Source organism: Taudactylus pleione, unplaced genomic scaffold, assembly GCF_031769625.1.
Source record: "Taudactylus pleione unplaced genomic scaffold, aTauple2 ptg000147l, whole genome shotgun sequence".
NCBI lineage: Eukaryota > Metazoa > Chordata > Amphibia > Anura > Myobatrachidae > Taudactylus > Taudactylus pleione.
Genome location: NW_028284549.1, coordinates 794685 through 816774, shown reverse-complemented (window position 1 = coordinate 816774; position 22090 = coordinate 794685). Strand labels below are relative to the sequence as shown.

Genomic DNA, 22090 nt, shown 5'->3' with positions numbered 1-22090 from the left:
ATCTGCATGTAAAATGCTGATACACAGCCGTTGAGACTATAACGTAGCATTTCACATGCAGATACACCGATCAGGAAGCCGGCGGACCTAATCCCGACAGCCGGCTTCCTGACTGTCATATCCCGGCAAGGGTCTAAAGACAGGCATCGATATGCCGACGCCTGTCATTAGACATACGCCGGGAGCCCGACGCCCGGCACCCCGATCGAAGGGACGCCAGGCGCCGAGCGCAGATAGCCGTGCTTAATGGTATGCAATCGGGGAGCCGGCGTTAAATGACAAGCGTCTAAATCTAGACGCCTGTCATTTTAACGACACCGGGAGACAGGCAGCCGGCATCCTGATTGAAGAGACGCCGGGGCGCGGATATCCGCGCGGGGGGGAGGGTTACGTTTAGGGTTCCCGGGGTGGACTTAGGGTTAGGCACCCCCCCGGGAGGTTAGGTTTAGGCTAGGGGAAGGGGGGTTAGCGTTAGGCACTTAGAGGGGGGATTAGAGTTAGGCACTGGGGGGAAAGGTTAGGGTTAGGCACCCCTAAGGGAGGGTTAGGGGGTAGAAATAGGTTAGACAATACTTACCTTAGGACGATCGGGATTTCCTCCTATGCCGTGATGCCGCAGTCGGGATTCCAACCGCCTGGTATGGGTCCGGCGGTAAATCATACCGAATCCGACACACCCGCAGTTGCACACAGAACATAAGCATGCCGCATATCATTTTAATCAGCAGAACATGTAAGTGCGTTCTGTTTGCATTGCAATGTCACTTAGACGCATTTGAAGGTACAAATTGCATGAAAAGACGCTCGGCGCTACCGAGTCACACAACGCTCACACATTATATGTATTTTGTAGCGTACGGAGGTTAGATGTATTTGGACACATCTTTAGACTGGCAGTGTGGCGATCTGCGCCCAGCGCCAGACTCCCAGCATAACACAGATATTGAGGAGCAGCATCACATGTAAGAAGCTATTGGCTGCTTCTCCTTCATGTCAGCAACCAGTGGTCCTTGTGTTGGCGTCGCCTGAGCAATAAAAACACTGATAACTGCATTATGTCATTCACTCAATGTTCTAGGCATCCCCTTACCCACGGGCGCCCTAGTCCTAGGTGTACATACTTTACTAATAGTAGCATTAGCCCTGACTGCAATTTAGGTCTTCCATTATGGAATTTCATTTATGTTAAGTAAATAAATACAGATGTGTCCACATTCAGCTATCCCCCAACAGGGCTATCGGCACGTCACATATTTTGCGCCTATTCCGTGACATGCGTGCCTTCAGGTTTTTACCGAATATGCACCTTGGTCACATTACTAATGTGACAAATGTACAATACACAGGTACCCTGGACATTGACGCTGGCATTGCTTGCAGGAGCGGTGTGTGGCTCTGACACTAGCCTGGGTAAAAAGGCAAAGGGCCGAGGACCTATATGAGTGAGCCTCAGTATGCATCTCGCCACACAGCATTGCTTTTAGTCTGCAACTTATACCAAATGGATTGCAAGAAAAAATCAGCTCCTAAGCACCCATTACAGGAATGGCTCTTTAGTCGCCGGTTCAAATACCACCTCCGGAAGCCCAACAGCAGGAGATTCTGATGCGTTTAGGTAAGTAATCTAACCCTACCCTGCCCCCCCCAACCCTAACCCACCCTTAGTGGTGCCTAGCCATAATCCCCCCTTCCTACACCCTAAACCTAAGTCTCCCGGGGCGGGGGGGGGGGGGGTTCTTACCCTAACCTCCCCGCACGCTAACACTAACTCCCGGGGGGGTACCTAACCCCTCCTCCCCGCACGCTAACAATCCCGGGGGTGGGGGTGCCTAACCCTAAATCCCCCCGGGGGTTCCTAATCCTAACCACCGTCATCCCCGGCTTACCTTCATACCCACCGTCAGGACGTTCGGGATTCCGGCGGTCGGGATGTCGACGCCGGTATCCTGATGTTTATCGGGATATCGGCGTCGACATTATGCCTGCGCGGCAGGATTACGGCATCGGTATTTCGACTGCCGGCAACCCGTCCGCCGGCATAATCACTGCAACCCTCCCATTACACTAAGGGCATGATTTAGAGTTGTATGCAAACCTGTTGATACATCTCCAATGTTTGGTGGTCTGTGCGTGCACTGGATCTGTACTGCACATGTGCAGATCTGCGTCTGCAACGACGATCGCAGTGTACCCTAAGCTACAGCATGATTGACGGGGGGGGGGCTGGTAAAGGGAGGCAACATGGCAAAAAAGGATAGATGTCATACTTAGTGACTTTGAAGAGTTTCTTTTTGGGAGAGCTGCTTCTACTGGTCGGATCGGGGAGGGGGGGGGGGGCAGGGCCGGGCTGTAGACGTAATTAGACCCTCACATCCTTCTGCCCTTGTCCTGCTCCTTCCGCCAGACACCAGAGGGTAAGTTTACTAAAGTGAGAATTTTTAGAAGTGAGTTTTAAAAGTGATGTTGCCCATAGCAACCAATCAGATTCTACTTATCATTTAACTATCTAATTATAGAACATAATAGCTAGAATCTGATTGGTTGCTATGGGCAACATCACTTTTAAAACTCATTTCTAAAAAGTCTCACTTTAGTAAATTTACCCCCAGGGCTTTTTTGTATTGGCACTGCCGAGTCAGACTGAATGCTCCGGGGATCACCAAGAGTGAGGATGTTAATTATCGGGGGCCCGTCCGGACCCCGATAATATAATTAAAACACCCCTATGTATCTATTCAACATAAACTAGATATACAGTACAACCAAAATGTCCCAGATTTTCAGTTGAAGTTCTGTAAATGTTATTCCGGAACACAGTAAATCTGCACTGTGAGTCGCCCAATCACAAACCAGCCCAAAAATCAATGGAGAACAAGCCCTCGGGAAGTCCCACAATTTGAGTTGTTTTTGATCGGTTAGAGAACTGTAGGTTTTCCATAGATTTAATCAAGCGCGATAAATTTATTCAGAATGGGCCAGGTAGAGTCAACACCACTAAACTGCTCCGGATTTTTAATAAAGCGGCAGGTCAGCATTTCCAAAGGGAGGGTTAATCTCAAGTATCGACATTTCTTCATTTATAAAAGGCATGGCATTTTTATTATATGGCAGCAGTATTCTACTCACCGGCATACGCACGCCTTTAGACACTTGATTGGTGTAGATGAAGAGATTTATTTCTTTTTTTAACACCTTTGTGACCGAGAGCACAGTCTGAGCCTGATTCTGAGGTGGACGCAGTGTCGTTGTTTGCGCAGCTGAGCGATTATTTGCTATTGCGAAACGGAGTGGTTTGCAATAGAGATGTTGGTGGATAGCCATGGGCGTTCCTGGGAGGCGGCTCGAAGTGAACGCAAAAAAAGGCCGTCTCATGGGAGTGTCACGGGTGGTGCGTCAGTGAGCGCGGCTGCGTTCTCAAATGCTTCAGTGTGACATTCTCCTGCAGCACCCGGCTCCTGTCATAGAAAAGGAGCCGACAGTGCTGACTGCCCAGTCTCCAGGGGCAGCCGAGGATCTCCGGCCATGGTTGGCTGCCCCAGGAGTGACGTCATCGGGCCACTCCCCTTTCTCGGACGCGGGCACGCAACGGTAGTCAAGGAGCACACTGAGTGTCGCCAAACCTGGTGACGCCTCTGTCGATGGTGATCGTGATGGTGCACCGATGGTGGAGTGTTTGAGCCCAACGGTGGAGTTACACTGTCCACAGGCAATGGGCGTCTCGCGACTTGCTCTGTGTGTCGCATGCTGGTACACAAGGGGAAGGCTGAGCCTAGCATTTGCATTATCACAGCTGCGAAACCGGAACAAAAACCCAGCCTGACATGCATTAGCGCCCACCTCTGAGTCAGGGGGTATATTTACTAAACAGCGTTTTTTTTAGAAGAGGAGATGTTGCCCATAGCAACCAATCAGATTCTACTTAACATTTATCTAGCACCTTCTAGAGGATAATAGCTAGAATCTGATTGGTTGCTATGGGCAACATCTCCACTTGTTGCAACAAAGTAAACAGCAACACAGGCCTCCTGCCTGGTTCTGCTGCAGTGAACAGGTACAGTAAGGTAATTCTCTCCACCTGGCTGTAAACATGCAGTTAATTCCCAAAAGCTCATTAAGCTCTGGAAAATTATCATGACTTATAAACCATGTGCTGCTCAATACTGTTTATACAGGTTAGATCATTAAATCGCCCCCCCCCCCCTAAAAGAAAAGTCTAGATCCGCCCGTTTGTACTGTATATCAGCTATACAGTTAAATAAAATGACGTATACATTGCATTAAACCTTACAGTGCCCTCTACCTTTCTTCAGTATAAATGCCACTAAAATTAAAAACCAACTATTAAAACTTTATATGTCCTGAGTGAGTGATAAAGGAAGAAAGGGCTTTAGGGACATTTGTGTGTAAAGTAGTAGGATAGTATAAAAAAAGAAACAAAAGGAACAGATATTCTAGAAATAAAACTAACCCATCTAGTATTTATCGCTGCTCGGGGACCTCTCAATAAATATGTGCGGCACAGTTCCCTGACAAGCACCCAATTAACCAGACGAAGTGTGGTACAGGACATAACTGTCCAATGCATTATATCTTCCTCGCCATTCTACACGCTTTTATCATCCTTCATTTTTCACCCTTGGCTGTCAACTGACATTTTTCATGCAGTACAATATAACCTGGAGCCCCCTATACTAGCTGCAAAAAGTACACTATGGGCCGTATTCAATTTGAAGCGAAAAGCCATTTTCGCGTGTTTTCGGTGAAAACTTTTCGCCGATGATGTCATTTTCGCCTGTTTTGATTTTACTCCGTAGTCAATTTGGAAGACTTTCCGCCTAGGCGGAGAGTCCATGCAATGTAATAGGCGAAAAAGTTTCGCCTATGAATACCAGGCGGTAAAAAGTGCAGAATTGGGGTTTTGGGATGCAACGTTGCGGGAACCCCTGTGCAGCCTTCAGACAGTCCCCCAAAGGTAAACTGTGTCAAAAAAAATGTTTTAAAAAACACTTAAGGACACCCCCAAAAAAATCACGTTGAATTTGGGGGTGAAAAAAAATAAATGTTGGGGGACAAAGTTAAAAAGCAGCAAACTTGACTCTTGGGGGGTCCCCAAGTATGCCCCAGGTGTTTTTTTACATTGCAGGGGCTTGCGCAAGTGGATTTTTCACAATTTTTTCAAGTTATCTTTAGCAACTTTAAAATTAGCTGACCCCCATTTTCAAGTACCCCAAATTTGCTGGGATAAGTTATTTTCTGCAAACCCCCCCCCCAGAATACTATTCTGCACCACAAATACAAAAACACTATTTAGCAGCTATTGAGCCCACCAAATACCTTCAGCAAGCCAAATCGAGGGGTATCATAGGGAACCCCCATGTCAGAGCATCTTTTGGGGGGTGTCAGGCTCATTTCCCCAAATCTGACAGTACTTTCCGCTTGTTTAAGTTTCGCCGGGTCCCGTTTTCGCCTACTTTCAAATTGAAAAACACGCGATGTAGGAGAAAAGTCCAGGAGGCGAAAAAGTATTGCAGCTCGGCTCAAATTGAATATGGGCCTGTGCCTCCAAAGAGGAGCATATATGCTCATGTGCTGGTCTGCTTGGGCCGCATTTGTGTGAACACACCCTCACACTCCCGTTCCACCTCTCCAGTCATAAAAGTAGATGCATTCAGTATGTTTTGTTAGTCTGCATTGCCAGTACTTGTGTGCGCTTTCTTTCTGCAGGGCTAACGAGACAAACAGCGGGCCCGGGAGAGACGGGGGACGTGGCCCGGTGCCGAGAGGCATGGCCACAAGCCTTCAGAAGAAAAAAAAACAATGTAATACTAAAAGTCATCTTTTGCAGGTCACACTCATTTGGATGGGGACACTTCTCTTCCTCCCCACCGGGCCTGTTAGACAATATCAGGCCTGGATAATCAGCACCCTCCCCCTCTCGGAGGCCCTGATTTTCTGAACATGTGCAATGTGAATCCACGCAAGATACGCAGGATGTATCATTTGCATTGCACCATACTTGCCTACTTCCTGTATGGCCCCTCCGGGAGCTTTAGAGTGGGACCACACATTTTCATGGCCCCCATTTCCCGGTATTCAAAGATCACAGAAAAAGGGATATTCACTCCAGCACACTGCAGCAATATCAACAAAAATACTTGAATCCTACATGATAATAGAAATTCAGAGGTATTAGTTGCATACATTTGCAAATATATGATTAAGCGCCGGGCCAGCGTCAAGGCTCCTCTATAGCGGCGTGCCTAACATTCAGGTGTTAACGTCTAAGACGCAGACCTCTGAATTTCTATTATCATGTAGGATTCAAGTATTTTTGTTGATATTGCTGCAGTGTGCTGGAGGGAATATCCCTTTTTCTGTGGTTCAGTGTAAACCCCGCCCTTTACAAGCATCTGTGCAATATCATTAAGCTGATGTGAGTGACCACCATACTTTTTATTCGCTATTCAAAGGGCGGAAGTCAATTGATTTCGCGGCCCGCATTTCCTATCTAAAGTGACAGGAGATCGCGGGCCGCTATTCAATTGTGCCAGAATTTCACGCTGATCGCGCCCATAGAGGTCAGGTTTAGCCGCGTAAAGCAGCTAAACCCGACCAAAGTGCTGGGCGCAATCGCGAAAAGTGATGTTTGGGTGCCCAAACATGTCACTTTTCGCACATTTCAGCTCTCATCCCCCAGGGGCTGCGAGCTGAAATGTAGCGCTTGGCAGCTGATCGCGCCCGACAGGAGCAAGAATAGAATAGCTCCGTCGGGCGCGATAGGGGATGAAAAGAATTGAATTCCGCCCAAAGATGCAATTTGCCTCATTCAACGCAAATCGCATCATCCAACCTCTCGGCCAGTCACAGGAAGTGGCCGGCAGCGGCAGACTGTCCAACACTGTTGGGAGGCCAGGAGAGCCCCTCAGATTCGGAAGTTTGCAGCGTACTCCATGTATAGCAACACAACATGGCTTCTATAGGGCTGGTATTTTATATGATTATATATAATTAAAGAGATAGGATATGGCAGCAAATATTTACTGTGAATCCATCCGTTTAAAAAGCGCGGTCCTTCAAAAACTCTCCACAATGACAAGAAACATGTTATCAGCAACATATGGGTTAACACAGTAAGTACTATCTCATTTTCTCCCACCTGACAACAGCTCACTTGATGTTAAAGCATCTTGACAATTGTGAGTGTGCTTGTTGATTAGTGTTGTACAATTCGCTGGCTGTTACTTAATCCTGCCAACCTATTCACACTGCAATAATGGGCTCTTTGTTTGGGCTGTAATTGCATAAATCTAATTGCTACATGAAGGTAGGAAATTAAAATGGCGTCCACAGAGACAGCTCGCACACATCTCCGAATGAATTTAATTATGGACAGAAATGCTGGACGCAGATCTTCTCATGCCTTTATGAACGTATTTGAACTGAAGGGCAGCGGATATGGGAACAAGGAGTTAGTCTGCACACAGCGTTCTCATGATGTTGACATCATACCACCCTATATCCTAACAGTCCCTGTTTTCGATAGACAGTATCTATTTTTTGGTTCCTACTTTTTTTGGGGGGGGAAATCGTTCCCCTGGGTCCTAAAAAGTGACTACAGTGTGGGTACATTTATAGGAGCATGCACTCTATATTTTATTATTATGTCTGTTTTTTTATAGCGTTGTGTTTTTTTTTATCTTTTGTTTTAGAAAGTCTACTGAGGGTTAGGCACATTCTGGGCCTCATACAGAGCATCTTTGCACGCAGCATGACCGCGTCTTTATTCAAATGCCACAGCCGAAGGGCCTCCATCTGCCATGCCTACCGGCTGCGGCACTAATCTGCCGCTGTCCGTATTAAAAAGCACCATTGGAGATTACACCAGGCCTATGTAGGCGCAGAATATCTGTCTGAACCTGACCGCCCATGTCGCTAGCTACGATGCGCCCATATCTCGTTAACCACCTCCATGTTATCATACAGAATCTCTCACCAGGTGATAATCACCATGAAGCCTGCGCAGTACGTCTAACAATGCAATCTGCTTTTCCACAGTGTTACTATCATGCTAGTGTGGCATGGTTACAGGTGGGTGTGTGACTGGCCCATTTGGGTGTGTAGTTTACCTAAATAAAACATGCGCCATTAGTAAATATTGCTTCACTATTGGATGAAGAATGGACCTGCCTTGCCTGCTACTGCATATGCGCACAATACAGGCTACCGGGACGGACCTGAAAAATTCTTCTCCTACAGGCTTCAATGGCTGGAGATGGTTATCAGGGTCATTCTCCTTAAAGCAGAGCTGCTGGAGCTTTGTAAAGTACTGTAGTATGTAGTTCCCATAGAATATTATGGGGACAGTGGTACTGAGTGGTAATTTGCTGCAAGTAGGGAATATTCCTGCTCCTGCTTTAATCTATTGTTAAATTGCTCCATTGCTAATATTAATATACTTATAATTAGGGGTGTGCACCGGCCACTTTTCGTGTTTTGTGTTTTGGTTTTGGATCTGGATCTTTCTTCGTGTTTTGGATCTGGATTGGTTTTGCCAAAACCACCCTTGCGTGTTTTGGGTTCTGGGTTTTGTGTTTTGGATCTGTATTTTTTTGAAAAAAAGCATAAAAACAGCTAAAATCACAGAATTTGTAGGTTTTTCTGCTCCTATGCTATTATTAACCTCAATAACCTTAATTTCCACTCATTTCCAGTCTATTCTGAATACCTCACACCTCACAATAGTGTTTTTATGTCCAAAAGGTTGCACCGAGGTAGCTGGATGACTATGCTAAGCGACACAAGTGGGCGGCACAAACACGTGACCCATCTAGGCGTGAAACTGCAGTGGCAGACAGGATGGCATTGAAAAACTAGGCCCCAAACTGTACATAATGCAAAGAAAAAAAAGAGGTGCAAGATGGAATTGTCCTTGGGCCCTCCCACCCACCCTTATGTTGTATAAACAGGACATGCACACTTTAACAAACCAATCATTTCAGCGCCAGGGTCTGCCACACAACTGTGGCTGAAATGATTGGTTCGTTTGGGCCCCCACAAAACAAGCTGGCAATTTATCTGTCCCTGCACAAACTGGCTCTACGGAGGCAAGATGTCATCCTCATCCTCCTCATCCACCGATTCCTCACCCTCTTCAGTGTGTACATCCTCATCCTCACAGAGTATTAATTCGTCCCTGCTGGAACCACAGGTCCCTCTGTACGTTCTGGAGGCTGGTCTCCCTGGAAGAGTTGATAATTCATTTTATGAACATCATCTTCTCCACATTTTGTGGAAGCAACCTCCTACGCCTTTCGCTGACAAGGTTCCCGGCTGCACTAAACACTCTTTCGGAGTACACACTGGAGGGGGGGCAACTCAGGTAAAATAGAGCCAGTTTGTACAGGGACCTCCAAATTGCTTCTTTTTCCTGCCAGTACAGGTACGGACTGTCTGACATGCCTACTTGGATGCTGTCACCGATGTAATCCTTTAACAGACAGACGAACGCTTGTCGCTGCTGCTTTGAGGATTCAAGTGCGGCTACAGCCCACACAATTCACAAAGACAGAAAAAAAAAAGAATATTTTTATTGTTTGTGGAGCACACTTTGAGGGTTACACCACCCTTTAACAGACAGACGCACACTTGTCGCTGCTGCTTTGAGGATGCAAGTGCGGCTACAGCCCACACAATTCACAAAGACAGAAAAAAGAAGAAGAATATTTTAATTGTTTGTGTAGAACACTTTGAGGTGTCACCACCCTTTAACAGACAGACGCACGCTTGTCGCTGCTGCTTTAAGGATGCAGGTGCGGCTACAGCCCACACATTTCACAAAGACCAAAAAAAAAAGAACAATATTTTAATTGTTTGTGTAGAACACTTTGAGGTGTCACCACCCTTTAACAGACAGACGCACGCTTGTCGCTGCTGCTTTAAGGATGCAGGTGCGGCTACAGCCCACACAATTCACATAGACAGAAAAAAAAAGAACAATATTTTAATTGTTCGTGTAGCACACTTTGAGGGTGTCACCACCCTTTAACAGACAGACGCACGCTTGTCGCTGCTGCTTTGAGGATGCAAGTGTGGCTACATCGCACACAAGTCACAAACACATTAAAAAAATAGTTTTTTATTTTTTGGAACACTTTGAGAGTTACACCACCCTTTAACAGACAGACGCACGCTTGTCGCTGCTGCTTTAAGGATGCAGGTGCGGCTACAGCCCACACATTTCACAAAGACCGAAAAAAAAAGAACAATATTTTAATTGTTTGTGTAGAACACTTTGAGGGTGTCACCACCCTTTAACAGACAGACGCACGCTTGTCGCTGCTGCTTTAAGGATGCAGGTGCGGCTACAGCCCACACATTTCACAAAGACCAAAAAAAAAAGAACAATATTTTAATTGTTTGTGTAGCACACTTTGAGGGTGTCACCACCCTTTAACAGACAGACGCACGCTTGTCGCTGCTGCTTTAAGGATGCAGGTGCGGCTACAGCCCACACAATTCACAAAGACAGAAAAAAAAGAACAATATTTTAATTGTTTGTGTAGCACACTTTGAGGGTGTCACCACCCTTTAACAGACAGACGCACGCTTGTCGCTGCTGCTTTAAGGATGCAGGTGCGGCTACAGCCCACACATTTCACAAAGACCAAAAAAAAAAGAACAATATTTTAATTGTTTGTGTAGCACACTTTGAGGGTATCACCACCCTTTAACAGACAGACGCACGCTTGTCGCTGCTGCTTTGAGGATGCAAGTGTGGCTACATCGCACACAAGTCACAAACACATTAAAAAAATAGTTTTTTATTTTTTGGAACACTTTGAGAGTTACACCACCCTTTAACAGACAGACGCACGCTTGTCGCTGCTGCTTTAAGGATGCAGGTGCGGCTACAGCCCACACATTTCACAAAGACCGAAAAAAAAAGAACAATATTTTAATTGTTTGTGTAGAGCACTTTGAGGGTGTCACCACCCTTTAACAGACAGACGCACGCTTGTCGCTGCTGCTTTGAGGATGCAGGTGGAATCTAGACGGGATTTGGAACCGAGGACACACTACCTCCATCAATTGTCTAAATCCCACTGCACTAATGTCGGATACCGGACGCACGTCTAACACCAACATAGCAGTCAAGGCCTCAGTTATACGTTTTGCTTCAGGATGACTGCTGTCGTACTTCATCCTCATCGCTAGGGACTGTTGGAGGGTCAATTGTTTAGTAAAAGTAGTGATGTTCCTACTTCCTCTCTGGGATGATGAACAACTCCCAGCAGCAGCAACAGCACTAGGAGGAAGTGGTTCTTGATCTTTCCCTATTTTATTTTTATCGGAGAAAGTTTGGTCCTCCATTTATGTTATATTGATATATATACGTGCGGCTAAAGCGCACACAAACACAGAAAATATTATTTTATTTTTGCTGGAGAGTAGTGCACTTTGTGGGTTACACCACCCTTTAAGAAATGAGCCAGCCGGCTCTTTACTTATGGGACACAGGCGCACGCTTGGCGCTGCTCCTTTGTTGATGCACGTGCAGCCACAGTGCACACAATTCACAAACACAGAAAATAATTTTTTTTTTGGTTTGGACTGGAGTGTACTTTCGGGGGTTACAGCACCCTTAACGGTCAAGCCAGCCGGCCCTTTACTTATGACACAGGCGCACGCTTGGCACTACTTTGTTGATGCACGTGCGGCTACTGCGCACACAATTCACAAACACAGAAAATAATTTTTTTTTTGGTTTGGACTGGAGTGTACTTTCGGGGGTTACAGCACCCTTAACGGTCAAGCCAGCCGGCCCTTTACTTATGACACAGGCGCACGCTTGGCACTACTTTGTTGATGCACGTGCGGCTACTGCGCACACAATTCACAAACACAGAAAATAATTTTTTTTTTGGTTTGGACTGGAGTGTACTTTCGGGGGTTACAGCACCCTTAACGGTCAAGCCAGCCGGCCCTTTACTTATGACACAGGCGCACGCTTGGCACTACTTTGTTGATGCACGTGCGGCTACTGCGCACACAATTCACAAACACAGAAAATAATTTTTTTTTTGGTTTGGACTGGAGTGTACTTTCGGGGGTTACAGCACCCTTAACGGTCAAGCCAGCCGGCCCTTTACTTATGACACAGGCGAACGCTTGACACTACTTTGTTGATGCACGTGCGGCTACTGCGCACACAATTCACAAACACAGAAAATAATTTTTTTTTGGTTTGGACTGGAGTGTACTTTCAGGGGTTACAGCACCCTTTAACGGTCAAGCCAGCCGGCCCTTTACTTATGACACAGGCGCACGCTTGGCACTACTTTGTTGATGCACGTGCGGCTACTGCGCACACAATTCACAAACACAGAAAATAATTTTTTTTTGGTTTGGACTGGAGTGTACTTTCGGGGGTTACAGCACCCTTTAACGGTCAAGCCAGCCGGCCCTTTACTTATGACACAGGGGCACTCTTGGCACTACTTTGTTGATGCACGTGCGGCTACTGCGCACACAATTCACAAACACAGAAAATAATTTTTTTTTAGGTTTGGACTGGAGTGTACTTTCGGGGGTTACAGCACCCTTAACGGTCAAGCCAGCCGGCCCTTTACTTATGACACAGGCGCACGCTTGGCACTACTTTGTTGATGCACGTGCGGCTACTGCGCACACAATTCACAAACACAGAAAATATATTATTTTTTTAGCACTTGGGGGGAGCACCCCTGATGGACAGAGCACCCCCTGGACAACACTACAGCACCCCTTTAGGACTGGGACACTGCACAGGACTTTGGAACTGACTGCACAACACAGTCCAGCCAGCCCCTATGGACTTTGAAGTAGTGGACACAGCCCCTATTAACAACAGCAGCACAGCACAACACAGCCAGCCCCTATGGACTTTGAAGTAGTGGACAACAGCAGCACTACACTACACTACACTACACAGCACTAACTCCCACCCTCCCTCTTCACTGTCCACAGCCGAGTGAGAAAATGGCGCCGACGCGGGTACCTTATATAGGATCCAAAACCCGCGAGACTCGGAAGGCGGGATGATGACGTTTTGCCTCGATGTCAGATCCGAGTCAGGCGGGAAAAGTCGAGCCTGACTCGGATCGGACTCGGATCGGGGGGGCTCGGGGGGGTTCGGATTTCAGAAATCCGAACCCGCTCACCCCTACTTATAATATGTATGAATAGACCCCTTAATCTGAATAGAATTTGTGACTTCATAAAAAGCTATTACATTTTTGGTACAGTTAAAGGTGACATATAAGTCATCTATGTTAGTTAGTTAGTTAGTTAGTTAGGGGTCTATTTACTAAGCAATCAGCTCCCAACTGTCATCTCATAGGCTGTGTTTGAAAAATGACAGTTGGGAGCTGATTGGCTGGCACCTTATCACTTTCTTATTACTTTTCACTATGTCTCCTACACTGCTTAGTAAATAGACCCCTTAGTTAGTTAGTTAGTTAGTTAGTTAGTTAGTTAGTTAGTCAGTAGCTATTGTTTTATTTTTGCAAGTATAAATTTCCCTCTTTATATAAACATAGAATAAAAATCATCTGAAGGACTTTAATTTCTGTGGTGCGCCTCTTACAAAGGAATTGGCAATGACCCTTATGACTTACCTGCTCTTAATACATAAATGTTTTAAAAAAAACTCACCTCATTGTTTTACATTTATTATTTGCTGTAAAGTGCAGCTGGTATTACTTCACAATGGAGGCAGCCATTTTGTCGGTTGCATTCTGGAAAACATTGTCTGTACTGTATGCAGGAAACATTCATATCAAAGTGGGGGGGGGGGGATTTATCAAACATTCTAAAGAGCGGCACTGGAGGTGTTTCCCATAGCAGCCAATCAGCTTCTGGTTATCATTTATCTAGCAAAGTCTATAAAATGACAGAATCTGATTGGTTGATATAGGCAACATCTCCACACCCCCCCAAAAATGAACATACTTACTTTTTCAAAATGGCATCTGGGAGAGGTCTAAGTGGGAGGTGTTGGGGCATGGTGTGTCATTGCGGTCCCATCCCCAAACCCTATTACCATGATTTGCGCCATTTTGCCTCAGGTAGAGAAAGGGTGTGAGGTGATGCATGTGCAAGTTTCACTGACAGACACAATGTGCATATGCCAAATGCATGATTAGAGTTGGCGTCATGCTCTGCTTGGTTTATAACGATTTGCCACCATTCTCGTCACGCCGGAGGACTTGCCCATTGTTATGGGAGCTGGTGGGCAGACCCCATCCTCTCCCGGCACAGTGTGGTGCTCAGTGACATCATCTGAAGTGGTGACAACAATATAGCAGAGCAGCTGTGCTAGTTTGGCGTCACCTCTCGGGCGATGTCACCCGGTGCGGTCCACATCCTCCCAATGACGCCATTGCCACAAGCCAGGGACTTGACGATATGTGCGAGTCTCTTTTTCTATTTTCTTCCGCTGCACGTCACTCATGGTGCTGCTCAGGCAGGCAGCAGTCCCATCAAGACCAGAAGTAGGAGCCGCCACTGGTATGAGGCCAAACCAAATATGCTTCATTCATACAGAGGTTCCACCTTTACAACATATTAACACTCTTATATTTTAAATAGTTTGCTGGTAAATATTTCAAACGAAGCTCATGGTTGCATGACATGATATTTTATTTTTCTATGCCTGAGAAATGTAGTCATAGCTACTGTATAGTAATGCAACTGAAATGTAGCAAATGAGACACATTCTGAATGCAAACATAAAGGATCTAGAACCAGGAGACAGGCCTGTGCAGAGAATTATACAATGGCTGGCTTTTGAGACCTTCCACAGGGCAGCCAAGGCATTCAGCGGGCCCAGGAGGCCAGGGGGCCTGGCCAAACCTGGGAGGCATTGCCGCGCCCACTCTGAACCAAAAAAAGTATATAGCAAGATACTAGAGGAGTCCACCGCCGGGGGCATTTATCCTAATCCACAGCTGGCCCAGGCCCCTCGGACAAGGGCTCGTTAATTAGCAACTGCTCCCCAGCTCTCGGTGCCCCTGGGGTCCATCACACTACGAAACCGGTAGGAGGACAGCTCACTATGATTATCAGAAAATACCACCTTACAAAGAAAATTAATTTAAATAGAAAAAAAAAAACCGGTATGTAATTACAATCCTGACTGCAGAATGCCGGCTAGGGATTTATGACAGGCATCGAGATACCATCGCCTGTCCTAATTCCGACGCAGAAATCCAGGACGACGCGGGCCCGAATGAGGTGAGTACGGGGCGCCCGTCCTGTTAGCCGTGGGAGGGGGGGTTTGGTTTAGGGCACCCCGGGTGGACTTAGGGGTAGGCACCCCCCCTTGGAGGTTTAGGGTTAGGCTAGAGGAAGGGGGTGTTAGAGTTAGGCACCCCCGGGGGGAGGTTAGGGTAGGCACCCCCGCGGGAGGGTTAGGTTTAAGGTGCGGGAAGGGTGGGTTAAGTTTAGGGTTAGGCACTCCTGGGGGAAGATTAGGGTTAGGCACCCCTAAGGGAGGGTTAGGGGGGGAGAGGGGAGGGTTAGGGTACTTACCTGTCAGGATTTCCATCTGTCGGGCTCACAGTGTCGGGATTTCAACCGGCAATACAATCCCATTCCAAAAAAAACACCCAGTCCAGGTTAAATAAGCATAAATGGCACTATCCTGACAATCAGCCATTAATAATCAAATAGGACTAGCAGGAGGGGCCAATTGGGTTTTTAAAATGATATTTGTCTATTTAGCTAAAGGATTTAATGTAACCGAGCTAAAGGATTTAATGTAACCGTGTAACTGACGCTAAAGCCTCAATCGTATCTCAGAGCTACAGCATCTGATTAACTAACCGGTTCTGAGAGTGACAAAAGAGCTACAGTATTCTGCGCGTTGTACCCCTGGTTCATATGACCGGAACGAAGCGTCAATTGTAAATCTGCGTTATCCTCTCCATAGGCTAATCATTAAGGGGGTCTTTCAGGAAATGATTTGCTATTCTACAAATCAAATCCAAATATTTAATTCTCCAGTCTCAACACCCCAGTACCTGCGAGCAAGGCTCGGACCCGTATCTATGGTACTGCATGTCCCCCTTTCAGGAGGAATATTCTATGCATAGTATTTCCTGGGGGGGCAGACAGAAAAGTTGCCAAGGTAACAGTGATTCATGTCTTAATGCTTGAACGATCACAGACCTTTCAGGTCTCCTCTGGTCTGACGTTTTTCCCACAGGAAACAGGGACAGCGATGGAATTTAATAACAAGCCTTCAAGTGACATACACAGGACTGTGGGAAGTAGAGGAGTGTTGACCCACAGGGAAAGGCATACGAAATTGGGGATTCACATTTTGTCATTGAATCCAGATGTACATTCTGCAGAGCAAGACGGCCACCTTGTAATTTGAATTGCAATGCTTTATTAAATTGCTGAAGGTTCACCCTGGGACACATTTTCAACTAGGAGTAAATTAGGGATGGACATCAGAGGCCGATGGTTCTTTTTCCATCCAATTGCAGCTATTCGATTGTTGCCAGCCAATGGATGCAGCTTTCCCGATGCCTATCTGGGGGCTGACTGCTTTTAACAGCTGTGGACACCCAGGATTTGTGTCCGCTGCTCAGTTAGTGCGCACATGCCCAAAGCTATGATTGGTTATGCACATGTGCACAATATAACCATTGATGGTTATACCATGGAATTGTTTCAATGTGATGGATACCAGCCATCGCATCATGTGATTTGATGTTGGAAGCCCAGTAACCATTTGATGCCGGACTTCCAGCCAATGTCCATGCCTAGATGCACCTTGGCAAAACTATGTTGCGTAGGAGGGGGGAAACATCGTAACTTAACTCATCACAGTTCTTAAATAAAGCTGCCTGATATTTGTGTGCTACATTTAAAAGCAGGCAGACAACTCTTGTGTCCTGGTGGACCTTTTGTGTCAATGGGATATTGTGGTGATGGGCTAGCAGTTGGCCCCCATCTAGGCCTAAGTGAATATGACGAGCCGATGGAGATATTGCTTTGTGGGGCCGTTTCTCCGCCACCGTATTTTATCTGTCTTCTTCTCAACATACCATTTATATATATATAGTATATAAAGTTATTTATTCCCAGACAATATGCCTCTGTGTTTTTTTTTATAATTATAAATTTATATTATTATGTTGATTAACAGTATGTTTTTAAACTATATTTGCATACAAGCGTAGGCTGACATCAGTCGATAAGGTGTTTAATAGATATTCACCAGCTGTTTCCACCAGTAATATTAGATACATGATAAGATTTTCATTTATCAGATACAACTAAACAGGAGAAAAGATGGGCAGGTGTTATGGTGCGTACACACAGTACGATAAAAATGCTCGATATGAACGATAACGATATCGATCATATCGTTATCGTTCATATCGTGCATTTTTCGGTGCCTCCAACCCGCCAACGACCTGCGATGCGCGGACACGTATGGACGATAAAGGTATTGTCCATCGACCGTGCCTGCAGGCCAACCTGGTTGATATCGACCAGGTTACTATAGGGTCGTTGGTGGTGTGCTGGATGATCGATATCGATCATCCAGCACACCGGGAAGACGCAGGGAGATCGTTCAGCGATATCGTTATCGCTGACGATCATCCTGTGTGTATGCACCTTTAGTGTGTGCTTTTCTTCCCTAAGCTAATTTCAGTAAGAGCAGGGTGTGCTTGATCCAGGCGCTCTTACCGATGGAAACCCTCATGAGTTTTTATTATCCGCACTACAGTTTCATTACAGCATGCAGCAAGCCCCTCACTCCTACAGTAAACACTTTTAGAAAGAAATCAAGAGCGTCTGACAAGCTCATTGGAAGATACAGCAAACTCTCATCGCATAGTCACTTTGCCACTTTTATAGGTCCTACTTGCACCACTGATAGGGAGTATAGGACATCTGGGCCTGAAGGCCCTAAAACGGTCACGATTATATTCCAGCATTGAGCATTTACAGCATGTAATGATAAATGCATATAGTCTACCAAGTGACTTAATGCTGGAATATATGTGACCATGGCAGTGGCGTATCGATACTGAGTGCACGGTTTGTGGTGCACACGGGTCCCTGAGTACAAGGAGGGGGCCCATACTGCACACCAGGACGTCCCTCTCCGGTATATCTTCTACATGCCACCATCTTTAGGTTCATTTAGTCAGAAAAATGGAATCGGCTAGTAAATTGCAAACACTCCGCCAGAGCTGTTGTGATCATCTGTGCATTAGTCACCTTTCTGAAAACATTACCCATCGGCCGCAGAAAGTATAGATGACTGCTGTGCACAGAGGGGGGAGGAACAGGGGGTACTGCACACGGGACACCCCTTGCGTTAATACACTTCTGGACCATGGTCCAAATGTGATATCCTAACATATAATAGTGATTATAAAAGCCTTAGGCGTCTATTCACTAAGCCTTGGATAGAGCTAAAGTGAACGGAGATAAAGTACCAGCCAATCAGCTCCTAACTGCCATGTCACAGGCTGTGGGCCTAATTCATTGCGGATCACAACTGCGAATACACGCGCAGATGGCCGATTGTTGCGCTCTGCGTGCGCAAAGGTCTCACATGTGATCGCAGAGACCATGCAGACCCATCTCAAAGTGATTGACAAGAAGTGAGCGTTTGGAGGTGCTTACAGGGGGGGGATCGGGAAAACGCAGGCGTGTCAGTGTGTATGAACGCTGTTACAGGGGCGTGCATAAATTAGCCACTGCGATGCCATATGCAGCTTGAGCTCCCACTGCGTGCGACGAGGTTAGAAATTTCTGAGTAAGGTCAATTGTGCGTGAGGCTACGATGGTACTCGATGTTACCGATGGTTTCGCTGTTTTGCTATGTATTACGGGTGAGAGGAAGGGACGTCCTTATGTTGGGGTGCGACGCCATAGCAATTGCAAACATTATCGTATTTTTTCGCAGTGGACCTGCGTGTGCAATCACAGCTGCGATCGCAATAGCGATCTGTAACGAATCAAGGCCCTGATTCAGAGCCGGACGCTCTGACCAGAGCGCTCGCTCTGAATCAGGGCCCACCTCCATAATTATGGAGCGTCCTCCTGGACGCTCGTATAGCTGTGGGTCACCACCCACAGCATATACGAGCGTGCAGGATGATGGCCGCAATGGTCTTGACCATCGCGACCATCGCCAGTGCGAGCAGAAGCCTGCGGTTGAGTTTCTCAACCGCAAGGCCAGGAGTGATTTTGGCTCTATTAGAGCCAAAATCACTCCCACTGACATCACTAGTGATGTCAGTGGGGCCAGCTTCTGACGGTAGGCATTCCCTTGGGAACGCCTCCGTCTGGCAGGCACGCCCCCGGCACGCCCACCAAAAGGGGCGTGCTGTCAATCAACATCGACAGCACGCCCCCTTTGATCAGACACTACGAGCAAAGGAAAGTCCTTCGCTCGTCGCGTCTCGCGCATGCGCACGACGGAGTTCCCTCCATCGTGCACATGCGCAGTACACACCATCGACCCACTTGCGAGCGGACAGCCGCTCGCGAGTGGGTCTGAATCAGGCCCCAAGCCCTGTGTTTGAAAAATGACAGTTAGGAGCTGGTTGGCTGGTACTTTACCTTCGTCCGCTTTATCTCCATCCAAGGCTTAGTAAATAGACCCCTTCATTGGATACACGGATAAGGTGAAAATCCCACACAATTTGACTTTCAATACTATTAATGCTCTTAAAATAATGACTGAATTCACCTATTTATTTTCAGCTAAAAAAGAACCAATAAATAAAATGCAAAATATGATCCCAAAAGTGCAGAAAAACAATCCTTCCTGCTCTGGGCCATTGTGTTGTTCCCTTAAATGGATTTATTAATCCCCTGTGTTGCTCTGCGGTTTTATCCTTTTAGTTATAATAGATGTAATATATCACGAAAACAAATTTTTAAGAGCACATCATTACAATGATGCACGTCGGTAATAAACCCTTTCACACTCGGATGAGCTTAAATCAGTTTCTCTTTATTGATTTTTGGTCATAACATAATTTTAAAGTTCAAGTCAGTTAATAAAAAAGATTTGCTCCGGCATTCGGCTTGCCTTGTGCCTGTGTGGTTTTTTTGTGTCATTGTCCTACGGTGCTGAGAAGGACAGGTCTGTAACCGTGCGCTGACGGCGCCAGGCTCTTCCTAAGCCTACGTGTGCTGCTAACGCTGGCGGATTATTAAAGTGAGCAACACTGGTTAAACAGGGGAAGGTTATTTTTATTTATTCAGGGACATTCTCTGGAAGGCATTTATTAAAGACACAAAAACAACGTCTGTAACCTTTATGTGAAAAAGCTCCAAGTCAAAACCTTGAATTCCAAGGAAAGGAATATGCCGGAATATTATTTTACCTGAGGCAAGAGTCAGAGTTGCCGACTGTCCTGATTTTCCAGGCAGTCCCAGTTTTTTAACACCCTGCCATGGCTTATTTAAGGTGCTGCTGTGACAGTGTTTACATTATGAATTTTAGTTTGCAGCCACATAGGGGTGAGCATGAAAATGCCTGTTATAAGCCTACTGCATGTACGGGATTTGTGTGCACTGCACTTGGTCCATGCATCGCGGCAGAACGAGCGATTTTACATCAATTGAATTACAACTGACTCCTATGGGCAGGGTCGGACTGGCCCACAGGGGTACAGGGGAAATCCCTGGTGGGCCCCACTGCCTGAGGGCCAGACCTCCTCTTCTAATGTCAAGTTTCAGACAGTGCACTCGAATTATACATTGTTACTCTATAACAGGGTCAGTCACCTGGTAGAGCAGGACCATGGATGAACAGACCATGCACTGTAGTATCCATGTTGTCTGCATGCTATGTCCTCTATAATGGCTGGCCAAGCATCCATGTTGGCTGGCCACACCCCTTAAGGATGGTCCCCTACCACTGCCTTTCCCCGGTGGGCCCTTCATGCCCCAGTCCGACACTGCCTATGCGGTCTATTCATGAAGATGTGTGGTAAAGAATTGCTAGTATTCACTATAGATCGCATCAGTTTGATGGCATCTATAGCGTAGCTAAGTAGCTATTCATGTACCCTCACCTGTTTTGCAAAGCGTTGCGGTAAAAGACGATTCTGCAGTCCGGTCTTTTCATTGCTGTCTGTGACTTATCATGTTTTTTCCCCTTTCTGGTCAGCGCCTGCGCCATTTTGACTTGTTGGGCTATTTTTTGCACGTGCGCCGAAGTATACCTGACTGGCACAATCAACGACAGACGGCAGCAGGGGCTGACGGGATTAAAAATGGGGGCAGAGCAACAACGGAGGACGGGACCCGGCTCGAGAACAGACAAGTTCTCTGTCCTTTTCATACAGGAGAAACACACTCCGCTATCCTGAGATGGCGAACGCAAAGCAAACACACAAACGAAAAGCCCAGCTTTCCCGTTCTTTTGTGAATCGCTATCACCACACAAAAGTACAGTATGGTGATGCTATTCATACACGGAGCTGGGGCACCCCTGGAGAAGTAATAAGCTTCTCCACAGTAACTTGCTCTATGAATCGCGCAAAGCAGGGGAAAGCCCTGTTTTCAGATAAACAGGACTCTACGCTGCTTAATGACTAAAATGTACTGTAGTACAAGTGTATTATCAACATGTCCTGTGATGATAGTCCGCAGATAGGTCATACTTGCCTATCCTCTCAAACCTGCGGGAGGATCCCGATTTTTCGGGACCCCGAATTAGGGGCGGTGCTTAAAGACATGATTCTACAAGAATCACCTCAGTTGGCCCCGCCCCCTATTTCAATATGCGCTATTCACTGCAATTTACCGCTTAATGAAGCAAAAACTCCGCCCTCACTCCCATCACCGCCCACCTGCTTCTCCACCCCGAGCTTCTCCCGGGTTAGAATAAAAAGTAGACAAGTATGTTATAGGTAATGGAGATCAGGCATAGGAGTGGCATACGGTACCCTTTTCACCTTCCGAGAGGCATTTTTCTACATTAAATTATAATTTAAGCGCATTTTCAGACAATGTTATAATTTATTTATTCAAATAAGTCTGGAATTGGCATTATTTAGGC

At 46.4% G+C, this 22090-nt stretch overlaps 2 protein-coding genes across 4 annotated transcripts in view; one reads left to right on the top strand and one right to left on the bottom strand.

Moving 5' to 3' along the window:
- ERBB4 (erb-b2 receptor tyrosine kinase 4) overlaps nt 1-22090 on the bottom strand; it is a 1059049-nt gene that overhangs the window by 649529 nt on the left and 387430 nt on the right. The window lies entirely within an intron of this gene.
- LOC148522300 (uncharacterized) overlaps nt 1-22090 on the top strand; it is a 64307-nt gene that overhangs the window by 3374 nt on the left and 38843 nt on the right. The gene's annotated exons all lie outside the window — the stretch shown is intronic.